Source organism: Erpetoichthys calabaricus, chromosome 1 (assembly GCF_900747795.2).
Source record: "Erpetoichthys calabaricus chromosome 1, fErpCal1.3, whole genome shotgun sequence".
Classification (NCBI taxonomy): Eukaryota; Metazoa; Chordata; class Cladistia; order Polypteriformes; family Polypteridae; genus Erpetoichthys; species Erpetoichthys calabaricus.
In genome coordinates, this window is record NC_041394.2 from 162,307,516 (window position 1) to 162,323,594 (window position 16,079).

At 40.3% G+C, this 16,079-nt stretch overlaps 1 protein-coding gene across 2 annotated transcripts in view; it reads right to left on the reverse strand.

Moving 5' to 3' along the window:
* Positions 1 to 16,079, reverse strand: part of LOC114656516 (CD9 antigen-like) — a 240,130-nt gene that overhangs the window by 63,806 nt on the left and 160,245 nt on the right. The window lies entirely within an intron of this gene.

The window sequence follows — 16,079 nt, forward strand, 5'->3', positions numbered from 1 at the left end:
GAAGAAAGAGAGAAAAAGATAAAATAAGAATTAAAATAAGGGAACACTAATTAACATTGAATAAAAGTAAGGTCCGATGGCCAGGGAGGACAGAAGAAAAAAAAAAAAAAAAACTCCAGATGGCTGGAGAAAAAAAATAAAATCTGCAGGGGTTCCAGGCCATGAGACCGCCCAGTCCCCTTCTAGGCATTCTACCTAACATAAATGACCTCAATCAATCCTCATTGTATTCAGGGTTCTCATGGAAGAATTTGATGATGACGGTCATGTGGACTTCTGGCCTTTAATCCATCAATGTAGGGACATCACTGTGCTTTTGATTAGGCAAGCAGCCTGCTATCCCATCCCCCACAGAGGCAGCTGAAATCAGACACAAAATACAGCTAAAGCCTCTTTATCTGGAAGAGAGGTGTCTGGAATTGTATAGGAAAATAATATATAATTATTTGAAATACATACATTTAAGCAATGGTGATACGGTATCCTTGTTGAGAACCACATACTAAGTTGAAGTAGTTTAAGATAATGTTAATGAAGACAGAGGCTTCTGGTTTGGTACAAAGTAGTTTTATCCATGCACATATATTTGTGCTATGTGGTGAACAGGTAGTCCCATTTAGTTCTGTCAAAGGCTTTTTGTGTGTCCAAAGATAATAACATCTCTGGTGTGTTAGATTTTATGGGTGAGTATATTACATAAAAGAGACACCAAAGGTTTGAAGCTAAATGTCTGCCTTTAATAAATCCAGTTTGGTGTTGTAATATTACAGAAGAAAGCAGGTTCTTAATTCTTATGGCTACAACTTTATGAAGTATCTTAACATAATTTATTCAGAAGTAAAATCGGTCCGTATGACGCATATTGTATTTACTAAGTCCTCATTTTTCTTTGGAAAAACTAATTAATGCTTACTTAACGCTTCATTAGAATTTTGTTGTTTCTTGCTTCTATAAACAATACTAATAATAGTGGAACTTTTTTTTTTTTTTTTAGCTTTAAAATTACTAAAACACTCTCTGTAGCCATCAGGACTTACTTCTTCCCCACACTGGAGTTTATAGCATCCAGTTGTTCCGAGAGTGTGAGAGGTTTCTCCAGTTCCTCTGCACCAGCAGTATGTAGCATCTGTTATTTGTATCAACAATAAACTCCTTAGATTGTGCCTTGCCTTCTTTAAACTAAGTAGAATATAAGGACTTTTAGTACTATCTAAATGTGTAGGTTATATTTTTATGGTCAATGATTTTATCTCCAGCTGTGTCAGTAATTTCTTAGTAATTACTGTGTAAATTTCCTGCTTGAGGATTGGTTGTGCTAAGTTCTCCATGTTCATCGTTCATTGTCACAATTTAAAGATGAGCTGTTCCACTTCTTTTGTTGTCAAGAGGTTAAATTCTGAATGTAGAGTCTTTTTCTATAAAGTACCTCATTTGGAGACCTAGTGTATTAATGATCTATTCTGGTAATTTTAACTCTGATGGCTTCTTGGTCTCCAATTTATTTTTATGGGAAAGTTATGAAATAATTTGTCTTCTTAAAACATAATGTGAACTTGAGACCGGCTTAGACTTTGAAGAAACTTTACCGACATTTTCCTTCTCTTTCTGATGTGAGTCACCGCACACTGTACAGTGATGTAAACCGACTTCACTGGTGTAAAAAACAAGAAGTACATTTCCCTAAATTGGGTAAACTTGCAAAAAGTACCTGGGCCTCAAGCAGCCAGCAAAGGAAATGTTGTAACATGTAAACGTGCTGCTCTGAAGCCAGATACTATGAACAGACTGTTGTTTCTGTGATGTTTCCACATTAAAGTGTACAGTTTTATTTTTTTCTGATATCTTTGTGCAATATTGGAAAGAACTTGAAGTTAGTGATTTGTTTAAAATGTTCTAGGATTGTGTTTTTTTTTGTATCTTGGTGCAACATATGACAGAACTTGTTCACAAATGCTAAAGTTTTTTTACTGTGCAGTATTTGTCAGAACTTTGGATTTACACACTATAGTACAGTATGTTTGATTTTTGTACTTGCTTGTATGCTACACAATTCACCATATAGCAGAACAGTTTATTCTTATCCAGACTGTAATGTTCATGTCCTGTATTTCAATTATGATTAGTATTTTATTCCCTTCGGATTAGTATCTTGTTTACATTAAGGGTATTTGCTTAAAATGGTATCATTATAATAGTTTTACTGGTCGTAGTGCAATTTTTTGCGTAAATCCTGTAGGACACTTTGAAATGGTTTACTTATACCTGCACTGTTTGAACTCAGTAATATTTTGACTGATGATTTTAATGTTTTTGTGTTATTTTACTTTTTGTTTAACAGAAATAAATAAGACCCGTTTTCCTTAACTGTTGCTTCCATTAACACTAGAATAACTGAAGCCTATAAAAAAAGTTGTTATCCCAGGCCACCTTAAATTCCTTCACACCTCTTCATTATCGTCTTTTGTTTTGCAAATGTGTCATATGACTCAGGCGCCGCTGTGAGTGGCAGCTATTCCAGCACCTCCGTGTATGACTATTTTTCTACCTTTTTCTCTATTTCACTGTTAATTCCTACCACTTTCTTTTATGTGGACTCGTTCCTTGGACACTTTTTACTACTTGGACATGGAATTTTACACGCTGAGACTTGTTTATTCAAGTAGTCAACGTCAAGCGCTGTGAACAAATGCCCATGCCAGTGTGGTTCCCTATTTACCTGACGAGGTAAGAAGGCCGTATTGTGGCAGCAGAGCCGGTGCTAAGATAAAAGCCAAGCGTTTAGCGAAAAAGTGGCGCTACAAACCTTCGGTGCCTTCTGTGATCCTGGGAAATGTGAACTCACTACCAAATAAAATCAACGAACTGGATGCGCTGGTGAAAAATGTCAGGACCTACAGAGAATGCAGTTTGTTGTGTTTTAGTGAAATGTGGCTAACAACTAACATCCCAGATGCTAACGTGGAGCTACCCAGGTTTAGCACAGTTAAAGCGGACAGAGACGCAAATACCTGCGGGAAGCAGAAAGGAGGAGGACTTGCACTCTATGTCAATACAAAATGGTGCAACTCTGGACATGTTAACGTTAAAATCTCCACTTGCTGCAGGGACATTGAACTGTTGGCCGTAAGTCTGCGTCCCTATTACTTGCCCAGAGAGTTTGGACACATCATTGTTATTGCATACATCCTTCCTCGGGCGGACGTGGAGATAGCGAGTGACATCATCCATTCCGATGTGGCTAAATTACAAACACAACCCCTCCAAGGCACTTGTGCTAATCGCTGGAGACTTCAACCATGTAACGCTGAACAAAACATTACCTGCCTTCTCCCAGTATGTGGACTGTAACACCCGGGGAAATAGGACTATTGACCTACTGTATGCAAATGTTAAAGACACATACAGCGCCACCCCGCTGCCTGCGCTTGGGAAAGCAGATCATATCCTGGTTCTGCTTCAACCTCACTACAAACCAAGGGTGAGGGAGCTACCTATAACCACATGCTCATTCAGAAAGTGGTCCCCTGAGGCACAGCAGGCTCTGACAGACTGCTTTGAAACTATGGACTGGAATATCCTGCAGGGATCTTATAGTGAGAACATTGAAGAGGTTGTTGACTGCACTACTGACTACATCAACTTCTGTATGGACATTGTAGTTCCAGTAAGAACAGTACGCTGCTATGCTAACAACAAGCCATGGATTACAAGTAACATCAAGGGCCTTTTGAACCAGAAGAAAAGGGCTTTTAAAGGTGGTGATCAGCATGAGTTCAAGTGTGTGCAGAAGGAACTCCGAGTTCAGCTCAGGGTGGCGAAGGAGCAGTACAGGAGAAAGCTGGAGCAGAAGTTGCAGAATAACAGCATGAAGGAAGTGTGGGATGGGATGAAGATCATCACTGGCTGCAGCTCGAAGCGAGGTGCCACCATCGAGAGAGACGTGGAGACAGCAAACCAGATGAACAACTTTTTTAACAGGTTTGACCACCCTAACCCACTCTCATCTCGGAGGACTGCACCCTCCATCCATCCTTCTGCTGATACCAGCATAGGAGAGAGTTTACCCCAACCCACAATTACAGCAGCCCAGGTAAGCAGAGAGCTGAGGAGACTTTGTGCCAGCAAAGCAGCGGGTCCAGTTGGAGTATCACCATGACTGCTGAAGGCCTGTGCATTGGAGCTGGGGAGTCCTCTACAGCGCATCTTCAATATGAGCCTGGAACAAGGTCCCGAAGCTTTGGAAAACATCTTGCATTACCCCAGTCCCAAAGGTATCACATCCTAGTGAGCTGAACGACTTCCGGCCTGTCGCTCTGACGTCACATGTGATGAAAACCATGGAGCGGTTGCTGATTCAGCACCTGAGGCCACAGGTCCGTCATGCCCTTGACCCTCTGCAGTTTGCATACCAGGAGAAGGTGGGAGTGGAGGACGCCATCTACATGCTACACTGATCCCTATCCCACTTGGACAGAGGCAGTGGTGCAGTAAGAATTATGTTTCTGGACTTCTCTAGCACCTTCAACACCATCCAACCTTTACTTCTTAGGGACAAGCTGACAGAGATGGGAGTAGAATCATACCTGGTAGCATGGATCATGGAGTATCTTAAAGACAGACCTCAGTATGTGAGTCTCGGGAACTGCAGGCCTGACATTGTGGTCAGAACACAGGAGCGCCACAGGGGACTGTAATTTCTCCAGTCCTGTTCAGCTTATATACAATTGGACTTCCAATTCAACTCGGAGTCCTGCCACGTGCAAAAGTTCGCTGACAACACTGCTATCGTGGGCTGCATCAGAAGTGGGCAGGAGGAGGAGTATAGGAACCTAATCAAGGACTTTGTTAGATGGTGTGACTCAAACCACCTACAACTGAACACCAGCAAAACTAAGGAGCTGGTGGTGGATTTTAGGCGGACCAGGCCATTCATGGACCCCGTGATCATCAGAGGTGACTGTGTGCAGAGGGTGCAGACCTATAAATACCTGGGAGTGCAGCTGGATGATAAATTGGACTGGACTGCCAATACTGATGCTCTGTGTAAAAAAGGACAGAGCCGACTATACTTCCTGAGAAGGCTGGCGTCCATCATCTGCAATAAGATGCTGCAGATATTCTATCAGACAGTTGTGGCATGCGCCCTCTTCTACGCGGTGGTGTGCTGGGGAGGCAGCATAAAGAAGAGGGACGCCTCATGCCTGGACAAACTGGTGAGGAAGGCAGGCTCTATTGTAGGCACGGGGCTAGACAGTTTGACATCCGTGGCAGAGTGACAGGCACTGAGCAGGCTCCTGTCAATAACGGAGAATCCACTGCATCCACTAAACAGTATCATCTCCAGACAGAGGAGCAGCTTCAGCGACAGACTGCTGTCACTTTCCTGCTCCACTGACAGACTGAGGAGATTGTTCCTCCCCCACACTATGCGACTCTTCAATTCCACCCGGGGGGGTAAACGTTAACATTATTCAAAGTTATTGTCTGTCTGTATACCTGCATTGTTCACTCTTTAATTTAATATTTTCTTTATCCGTATGCTGCTGTTGGAGTATGTGAATTTCCCCTTGGGATTAATAAAGTATCTATCTATCTATCAGCACAAGTGGTAAGCAGTCTGCTATCCCATTCCCCACCGATGCAGCTCAAGTCGGACAAAAAGTTCTCCCAGCATAAGTCTATTTATCTGGGAGTGAGGTGCCTGGAGTTGTATAGGGTAAATAATATATTATTTAGAACACATGCATTTCATGTGTGTTCCGTGTCTATAACGATCTGTATAAATGTAGGATGACAGGAAATGCGAGGCAAGAAATGTTGAACACATGGCTAAAACAGAAAATTTTTTCATGTTACAGTACTAATGACAAAATTTTGACATGAAGTGTATAATGTCCAAATAAACACTTTCACAAAAAGGTAAAAGTATAACAAAACAAGTGTGTTTTTATTCAAGAAATCGGGTTAGCGTATGATGTTGACACAATCGCTTGGGTGGTGCAGCATTAAAAACTGTTGACTAATAATCAAGAGTTGTGGGTTTGATCCTGCGCCCGTCCTAGTGTCACACACGTGCGAGTAGGAGGCTGATAAAAGGGCTTAAAGTGTGGTACTGATTCACCCGACCAGGGGTGGCGAGGTGCATGACTTTCTAAGTTCCCTGCAGACCTTTCCCGGGAAATCCAGCCAGGTTCCGGTGCCTCGACTCTGAAGATGTCACTTCCTGTCCCGGCCCAGAGGACGACGTCACTTCCCCAAGACTTCCTATAAAACCTCACTCCCCTCCTCTGGATTTCAGTTCTGTTTTGGACTCAGTCTTGTAAACTACTCTTGCTTTATAATTCTTTATTTTTGCAGCCAGAAACCTTTACCATGTCTGAACTCTCGTACTTTCACAGAGGCGTAGCCGGCAGGATGGTGTCCCAGAAGAAACTGGGACAGAATCTTAAATTAAATCAAGTAGGAAAGTACCTGGAAAAAAAAATCCACGCCTTGCAATCTGGGGGAGCGGAACGGTCTTATAGTGGATTCCTTAGAGACTACGCCCCACAAAATAAGTCTCGTCCACATAAACCGGAGCTTGTTCCAAAGTCCTCGGGCCGCTTGGCGGAATCCAGGTGGATGCAGAGATGTCAGGACCAAGTTTTTAGGGGGGGTAGAGTAGGGTTAGGGAGTGCATACGAGGGTAGGAAAGGCACGGTACAGGCTCCACTCCAAAAAGACAATTCCGGGCTTGGGTCTTACCTAAGTGAGAATGCAGACGGGACAAACAGACATGGGCTGGTTTCTGGGGAGGAAATGAAAATGGGGGCTAAGGTCCCGGTTAAAGATGGGCTTTCCCCAGGCCAGCAGGTACAGGCATTAAATCGCTGGGTATTCGATCCAGAGGGGTCAATCCCAGAGCAGGCTATGGCCCTGTGGGAGCAGGTGGTGTGGTGGCTACGGCCGTGGGAACTCACCACCTACCAGTTGGTGCAGCAGGTAGCCTGCTTCCTACTTTTACAGCGTCTCCCCAACAGCTTTGCCCAGCTGGCCTGGGGAAATTTTCACTCGATGTATGAGCTCCTGAGGCTCGTGGAAAAAAAAAAAAAAATCCACGCCTGTCTCACAATCTGGGGGAGCGGAACGATCTTATTGTGGATTCCCTAGAGACTATGCCCCACAAAATAAGTCTCGTCCACATAAACCGGAGCCTGTTCCAAAGTCCTCAGGCCGCTTGGCGTGCAACCTGTCCGGGAGCGAGGCGGAATGCAGGTGGACGCGGGGATGTACTTTGTGTTCCCTTTGCAATCCCCTGACAGCTTCACATACCAGAGAGGTACTTATTAATGGACAAAGTCACGCCATTGTTTGACTTCGGCAGTAATGTGTTCGTCGTTGCTCGCTGATATGTCTTACCGTGACAGCTAACCAAACAAATGACCAGTCTTAGGTGCATACACAGAGAAGCCCGTGTATATAAATCCATCCTGTGTTACATCTGTCAGGGAAGGACGCTAAAAAGATTCCCCGTAGCGGTCCTTCCCAACCCACCTTTTCCTGTGATTCTAGGATGGGATTGGTCTGACAGTAAATGTGGTACACTATTGAGTACTCCTGGTAAAACTTTGGGCCTAGTGATAGATAAGAATGACTCGTCTCAAGCTGCTTCCACGCTGTGTAACCAGCCAGCAGACAGCAAGATAGAGGGCAGCGCGGAAACACCTGGTCTGTTGCGGGTCGCTACGTCATTTACCCATGCCCCGATGGGTCGGGAGCAATCCCCGCCCCTTGAGGTCAGACCAGATCCCCTCCCTGAGTTGTAGTTTCAATTAAAAGCGACGCTGGTTTCTTTCAAGAGAGAGCCATGGAATGACGAATCTCTGAAACACACGAAGAATGCAGTAGTTCTAGTCAATGGCCAATGCACTCATCAGCCCATGCCACAGGGGCCTCACTTCGTGTTAGAAAATTACCTATTATATCGAGTCGCGGAGCATAAGGGGGGAGGACTGGAAATTACTGTTAATTCTACAAACCTACCGGCAACAGGTCTGTGAGTTGGCGCATGCCCACTTCCTGGGAGGCCATCTGGGCTCCGAAAAGACTTGAGCGGATGAAGCTCCGATTTTATTTTTTTGGCCGGGAATCAAAGAGGAGTCTTGCCATTTTTGTGCTTCCTGTCCGGAGTGTCAACTACAGCAAATTCTCAGGAGGGACCGTGCTCCTCTCGTTCCCCTTCCCCTGATTCTCTTTGAAAGAATCAGGGTCGATATCGTAGGATCCCTAGAGCCCTCAGCCCGACGACATGGATTATGCAACCCGATACCCAGAGGCCGTTCCTTTGTGTTCGGCTACATCTAAAGCAATCGTAGGGAACTAGTAGGGGTCTTTGCACGAGTAGGCATCCCTAAAGAAGTCCTAACAGACCAAGGGACGCCTTTTACCTCAAAAACGTTCAAGGAAACGACCAAGTTAATGAAAATAAAACACTTAAGGACCGCGGTGGACCATCCTCAAACTGACGGTTTAGAAGAGAGGTTCAATCAGACTCTCAAGCAGGTGCTTCGCAAGGTGGACAGCGAGGATGGAAGGAATTGCGATCATCTCCTCACCCTCGTTCTCTTTGCCTATCGGGAATTCACTTCCTTTCCCGGCACAGCATTCCTGTCACTTCCTCTGGATTTCAGTTCTGTTTTGGACTCAGTCTTGTAAACTACTCTTGTTTTACAATTCTTTATTTTTGCAGCCAGGAACATATTTAATGGGTGGCTGCCCCAAACCTTTACCATGTCTGAAGTTTTGTACTTTCACTCTAGATTTACCGTTTTCAGTAGTAAGCTGCTCATATTGTTATTATTATAGAATAAAAACTTACATTTGATTTGAGTCTATAACAGCCAATATAAAGTTTATGGTACTTGTAAAGGTTAGTGTTTTTTTTTTTTTTATTCACACTCCTCCAGGTCTGACACTGCTGTTTTCAAATAAAGATGTGCTGTAACAGAGGAGAGCTCAGATGAGGATGAGGGTTCTACATCGGGGAAAGAGAACAGAAGCCCTCCCTGCAAGAAACGTCCACTCACACAAGAACAATGCAGCTGCACCAGGTGTGAAGGTGAAAGATGGCACTGTTGGGATGCAGCAACTGGTTGGGTGTCATCCTACTAATGAATCTGCCACACACGTCCTTCAACAAAACAGCAGGCCCAACACAGCTCACCAAGATATTATGCAAAGTTCCATTTGTGATTATGCTTCTTGATGGTCTTTATATGAAAAACATTTATATGTTACTTATATAAACGCCACATTGAATGCTGTTTACCTATATTTACTTATTTATCTTCCTACAGTGTAAAGTCACAAGTACACTGCAGAGCTTCCTGTGTTTGTCGGCTCCACACAACTGGTTGTATCCCAGGAGCACCTTGAACCTGCTACCACCATTAACGTACCTGAGGGATGAGCCAGCAGATGACAACACTCACACAAAGCAAGAGGTAGGTTCATAAAAGTGCAAAAGTGCTTTTACTAAAAGCCATCAAAAAACAAAGTGTCCAAAAGTGCAGCGCAAATAACCTATTAAAAAGAAAATTGTCCAGGAGGAGATTAAAAAAAAGTTGAACAAATACTTTCTTAAAAATAAGACCACTCCTTTAAAACTCATGAGAACTGTGCTGCCTTCCTAAAGAAGACATTCCCTCAGCAAACCCCATATAGGATCTGGCCATGAGGAGATGCCCAACCAAAAGGTGCAGTCAACCATTACTTCATAGGCCTGGGTCCCTGCTGAGCCATGGCTCCCAGCAGAGCTCCCAATACGAGCCTCCACATGTCCTCCCACCGCTAGTCCCTTGGCATCCGTGAGAGGACACCACAGTTCGGTCTGCTCCTAATCACAGGAAAGCACTCAGTAGGAGTGCCCCTTATACAGCTTATGGCTCCAACAGCCCCATGGCTACTGCCCGACAAACTGTATCTCTGTCCTTCCAACACTGGCTCTTGCACTCCTAATCACGTTTTCCTTCTCTTCTATCATTTTAACCTCCGCTCCCTCTCTGTCCTTTTACATATCTTTCTGCTCTCCTTCAAGACATCACATTTCCCATTCTCACCTTCCTGGCTCACTCCTTTCAGGTCTTGCAGTCGATGGCGACAACAGCAGCGGTGGTCCCTTCCTCAGCCTTCAACTCTCCATAAGGCTGCTTCCTCTACCATGTCTGCTGTGCGTCTACAAGTCTTTCTTGCTTGCAAAAGCTATTGCCTGCTAGATCCTTAGAGAGAGATCTCAATCTTTCAACACTACCCCTCAGCTGATCAATGGAAAACCGATCTGCCCCAGGAACATCAATCACTAGCTCCTCTGTAGGACTCTGACCTCCTGCCTCTCCTACTCTATACTGGCTGACATGAAATCTCAAAAATCACCTCTCTCTTTTCCTTCCATCTTCCTGCAAAGCTCATTTCCTTCTAAACACCACTCCCCCCCACCGATGATGGTTCTTCCTTATATGCTTCAGATACACATTTTATGAGCCGCAGACCCACTATACCACAATGCTGAGCCAATTACCTTGACTGACAACCAGGTTGTTGTAAGACAGATTATACAGAAATCCCATGGGATCCGTCTCCTTGATCAAGAGATCTCTGAATTTGAATGGCTTCTCCCATGCAGCTCTAGTGAGGTTTTCTGTACTTTTTTTTTTTTTTTTAACTGCCTATATGATTTATACTACCGGCACCACCATATGTTGCTCACTTCACAACAGAGGGATCATCATCTGAACTTCTCGCCCTAAACTTTGAGTCAATGCAAGCCAGGATGCTTCTAGAAATTTGCAGGTGGCCAATGGATTTAGGCAGAGTTGCAAATCTCATAAGAGTTGTAAGTACTGCCATTTAATGGATGATCATATCTTTTGCTTGTGCTATCTCTTTCCCTCTCATGTTGTTGCAGTTGCAAACAAACACTTTTCCCGGGGCTGGACTCGCAGAATGGCTCTGCCCCTTCTATCAGTGTACAAAAACTAAATCCCACCAGAATTTTCATGCCAAAAACACCAGTGCTTACCTGGTGAACATTACCTGAAGGCCTTCATCATCAAATTTAATAAACTTCAGAATAAAGAAGATGTGTTATTCTACATCACATTTTTAAAAAGAGATACATTTACATTTTTCTGGATTTCACTATTGTGACAACAGGAAAAAGAAAGGCTTTTTTTTTTTTTTTTTTAAATTGTTAAGCAACCTCTGTGGATTATGATCATTAGATATGGACTGTTGTTCCCAGCCAGGATTAATGGTGAATTTCACATGTACAGCTCTACAGAGGAAGCAGAAAAAGAATTAAAAAAAGATTAATTCCTAGGATTTTTAAAACATGTATAGGCTCTAATAACTGGAGCAAAGACTGTCTGAAGTTAATAAAGGATATTGTAAGAATGATGTTTTAATGCTTGTTGCAATTAATATTAAAAGTACATCTTATAACAGTTTTCTCTAACAATTCTCTGCTCCTTTTTGTTCTGTTAAGTCAACAAGCTAAGTATAATAAGAAACCTACATCTTTCCTAAAAATGATGCAAAATGTTAGACTTATATGTAAAGTAGAATCTAGCTATATATAAAATATATGGAACAAGATGATCCGCTGTGGAAACCCCTAACAGTAACAGCCGAAAGAAGAAGATGAAGAAGAAGAATCTAGCTATATATGTTTACCTGTTAAGAACATCAGTTTTTGCTTAATACTTGAATAGATCAAATCTTTATAAAAAGTACCAATAAAGAACACTGAACAATTAGAAACTAAGGCACAATTTTTACAAGTAGTAAAAGACAAAGCCAACCAACCCAGCCCTATTTGTTTAATTAATAAATAATACCCTCTACAATATAAAAAACTGTTAAACTGAGAGATAAAGAAAATTTCAAAGAATAGGAGCAACAATCACATACAGAGCAATAGCTTTTTTACATGGTCTGAAAGTGGACATTAATATTAAAAGATGGAGGCTCATGGTATTGCTTGGGGAGAAACAGTGGATGAAGCATCTAGGATTGAAAGGTCAGTTCAAGTAAGATTCTTTCACCTGCAGTTTAGTAAAGTGTGAATTAGTAATAAAAGAAAAACACTGGGTAATTAAAATCTTTGTGGAAAGCCTGGACAATGGGCAAAAGAATGTAAAAGGAAAAATGTATAGTTGAATAGCTTTAGATTTCAGGATGTGAAAAGTAAAGACTTGGCATCGCCTGATAAATTTAAAAAGCTCACTACTTACAGTATTAGCAGTAGTTATTAGCAAATATTGAATAGGGAAACTAAATGACCGTCTTCTAGGAGACTTGGCACCTTCTTAATCTACTCACAGCACAGATTGCCCTTTTATAAATGGGAATCTAGCTGACTTTATTTTAGACACAAGGGCTGAAGTTACTAGTTTTACTAAAGAGGATGACAAAAAGCTGCACTGAAGCAAATTATTTGCTTGCAAAGGGTGCAGAAGGGCACAATATTAAAAGCCAACAAAATGAGTCAGTAGAAATACAAATATATGAAACATATGGACATCCCCTGTTGAGAATGGACATTATTAAATTACAGTATAAACAAGAGCAGCTTAAAAGGTCTTAAATGCTTTACTAAAAGATAAACATGCAGAGATAAGTGTAAGGCTAGTTTTAAAAGAAAAAAATGTCCCCTTTATCAACCCAAGCTTTAGCTTTAATGGTGCACTTCCCCTATCTCAAAAGAAGTACAGTATTCAAAATCGGTACAGGTCCTGATCGAGATTAAATCAGTGGCAGCACAGATGGAGATAGATTGTGTTATTGTGAAACCACAATATCCATATGGCCAGCAAAGATGATGAGTGGGTAGATTACGGAGCTTTGAATAAATGTGTGGATGATAGTGGTTAATTCTTCCAATATATCAATGGCTTTAAAACGTAAGCATGTTTTCTTTAACTGCACCAATACAAAGAAATTACATATGTGTTTACAAGAATTCATTACATATACGGTTCCATATGATGTGTGGAAAAATAAATTAGACCTTCCATTAAGATATTATATTCTGTGATTGAAGCAGGCTTCTATTGCTCTTTAGGTAGGAAATAGGTTTACTATTAACAGTGATGATAGTGGTGGATTTATACTATCACTGTAATCACCACTGGTTTAACAGCCATTTTTAGTGTTTACTCAGGCTAGCTAGTTGCCCCAATAAATATCTTTTTCCTCCATCTCTTGGAGGGAGACCCATTCTTTTAATTTTATTTTGTAAATTGCAATTTTTTAAATAGTTCCTCATATAGTTAATTTGATTTTCTTTCATTATCTTTAATAAATCATTTTCTCATTGTAGAAAAGCATAGTGGCACAGTATTTAGCACTGCTGCCTCACAGATCCACTGTCCTGGGGTCAGATCTATTGTTTAGTTTGCATATTCTCCCTTTGTCAAAGTGGGATATCCTCTACATATTCCAATTTTCTTAGGTGTAGGTTAATTGGTACCAGTGTGAACGGGTATAGATATGAGCCAAGCATAAGACTGGCACCCATTCCAGGGCCGTTTCATCTGTTGTGCTCAGGGTTAGGTTCCAAAACATATTTCTATTGTGCTATTGCAAAATGAAACAGTGAATTAAAAGTGTTGTGATGACAATTACAATAAAATACTCTTTAAATAGTTCAGGCATCACTTCTCCCTCATTACCTCCAATGATGTCTGCAACACTACTAGCTTTATCTTTTTTTTTTTCTTTCCAGAAAATGTTAAGCAGAGAGTATGGGCAGAATAACACAAGGAAGAATGTCCAAGATGCCAGAGGCTATGCCATCTTGTAATAAATATAATTGTAACACTGTAAAATAAATTAAAAACTACCTGGAAATCTATATTTGACTTTTATTAATTCTCTGAAATACTAATTGTTCAGCCCTCTTACCAGCTCTTTTAGATTATCTAAAAGTTTACCTTATGGTAAATTTTGTAGATATATCCTTTATCACCATTGATTTTAGTAAAGGTCTCATAGTAAAAACTATGCAGAGTTTATAGAAGTGAACTATACTGAGGGCCTGCACATTACATAATACTGCCTGAGGCAAGGCACATTACAAGAAATGAGACAATAAACATGCCACTTGCATTACAGGATTCACAATACAATACACCACATGCTCAAACAACAGACAAAATAATAAATAGTATATAAATAGAATATTCTTTCAGAAACAAAGGTAGAAGAAAAATGAGTAAAATATGAGCTTTCAAATAAAACACATAAAATAGGTATTAAAAAATGTTTTTGTGTGACGAGCCCGCACCAAAAAACACCTGGTTTTGATATTGCAAAGTTGAATGTGAAATGACTTGGCTGTTCTACTCTTCCTGCATTGTTCCCCAAATACCTTAATATTTTCAAACTCTTCCCAGCAAGATAACAGGTGGCTGCCTTTTTTAAATAAGCAGGCATTGTACATATGACTAAGATATTGACAACACTCTAGAAATTAACATTATTAAAATTATATAAAAAAAAAGACATCAATATGTATACAATATGATATTGAAAATATATGAACATCATGAATAACAATATTGTGCACCAACCTGCAGCTTTGAAATGTATATGCATCATTTTGATTCTCTGAACCTTGTGGTGTAGTAAGGTGTTGCTATCGATGACATTTTAACCTTTTAAGATTAGAGTATTTCTCACAATCTGTAAAAGGCAGTATATAAATAAGACTGTGGATGTGTATGTAATTCTCAAGGTTCCCAGATAACTTATTTTTGGATTATTATTTGGTAAAGTTCAAAAATTAATAACACTCCAAAAAATGCCTCCCTTATCAAATTTTAGCCTGAAGCAATCACCTAGTCACCTCTCCCATGCAATGGTTCTGGCTATAATGCTTTTGGGAAAATCTAGAATTTGCCAATAGAAGAAACACTCTAATGAATTCATATTTAATATAAATCTAGTGATAAGATACAGATGTGGAATTATAATCAAAATACAAAATGTCCAAAAATATGCTATATATGAAGCACCGAGTATTCTAGGGAAGGAACAAACACATGGTTGATTTAGTCATGGTCTGACAAAAGTGTATGCACATTCAAATATTACCTGCACTGATTGAAAATCCACATTTGATGTTGATTCTTTGTGCTATGTTTATGACAACTTGTAGATACCTTCACATAATTTAACATACAATATACAGAAGTAGAAGTGGAGGATCTTCCTTTATTGGCTGGTAAGTTATTAAATTATTATCCACATAGAAATGCAACTGAAAAAGGGAGAAGTGATTTGACTTCTGAAGGTGCCCTAATATAGCATCTGGTCCTGGTTATTTTGACCTAGCACATTGATTTCTCTACTTCAGCTAGGCCAATTTCCATCACAAAAACTTTTCTTGGCTGTTTTATAGAGTACATCACTTTCCCATATCTGTTTTATATTCTGAATTCATTGATTTCAAATTTGAAATAAAATCTATTTAGTTCAAGGAAAAAGAACTCTTGATCCAAGTCTGTTGGAAAGATTACTACTTCTTTATTAAAACTGGATTCTTTGACAGCTTTCAAACCTTGCTATGGCTGTTTTGGATTACTTTTATTCAAACACCTCCATAAAATGAAAGTAAAGCAACCACCAATTTAGGTGTTTCCTTCATTAAGCATTCTTATACAACATTGAGAGAAGTTTTCACAGAATTATAAAAGTAAAAAAAAAAAAATTTAAATAGTGTGCTAACTGATAATAAATGTATTATAAATGTAACAGTAATAATATCAGTAAAAACAGAACGGTATAAAATAGTGTATTGCAATAAACGTATCAATGATTGATTCAAAAAACAAAAATATGCATAAATATTTAGCACAATTTAGCAGAAATCAAAAATGACAGACGAAAAGTACTTGTGTATTTACATATATTTTCAAAAGTCAATCCTCAACCTTAATAATTTACCTGCAAACTGCTTTGGATCTTGACCTTTAAAAAATGCCTTTTGTACATTTTGTCAGAAAATATAATTACAAAATCTGATAGCTCTTGGGAGTATA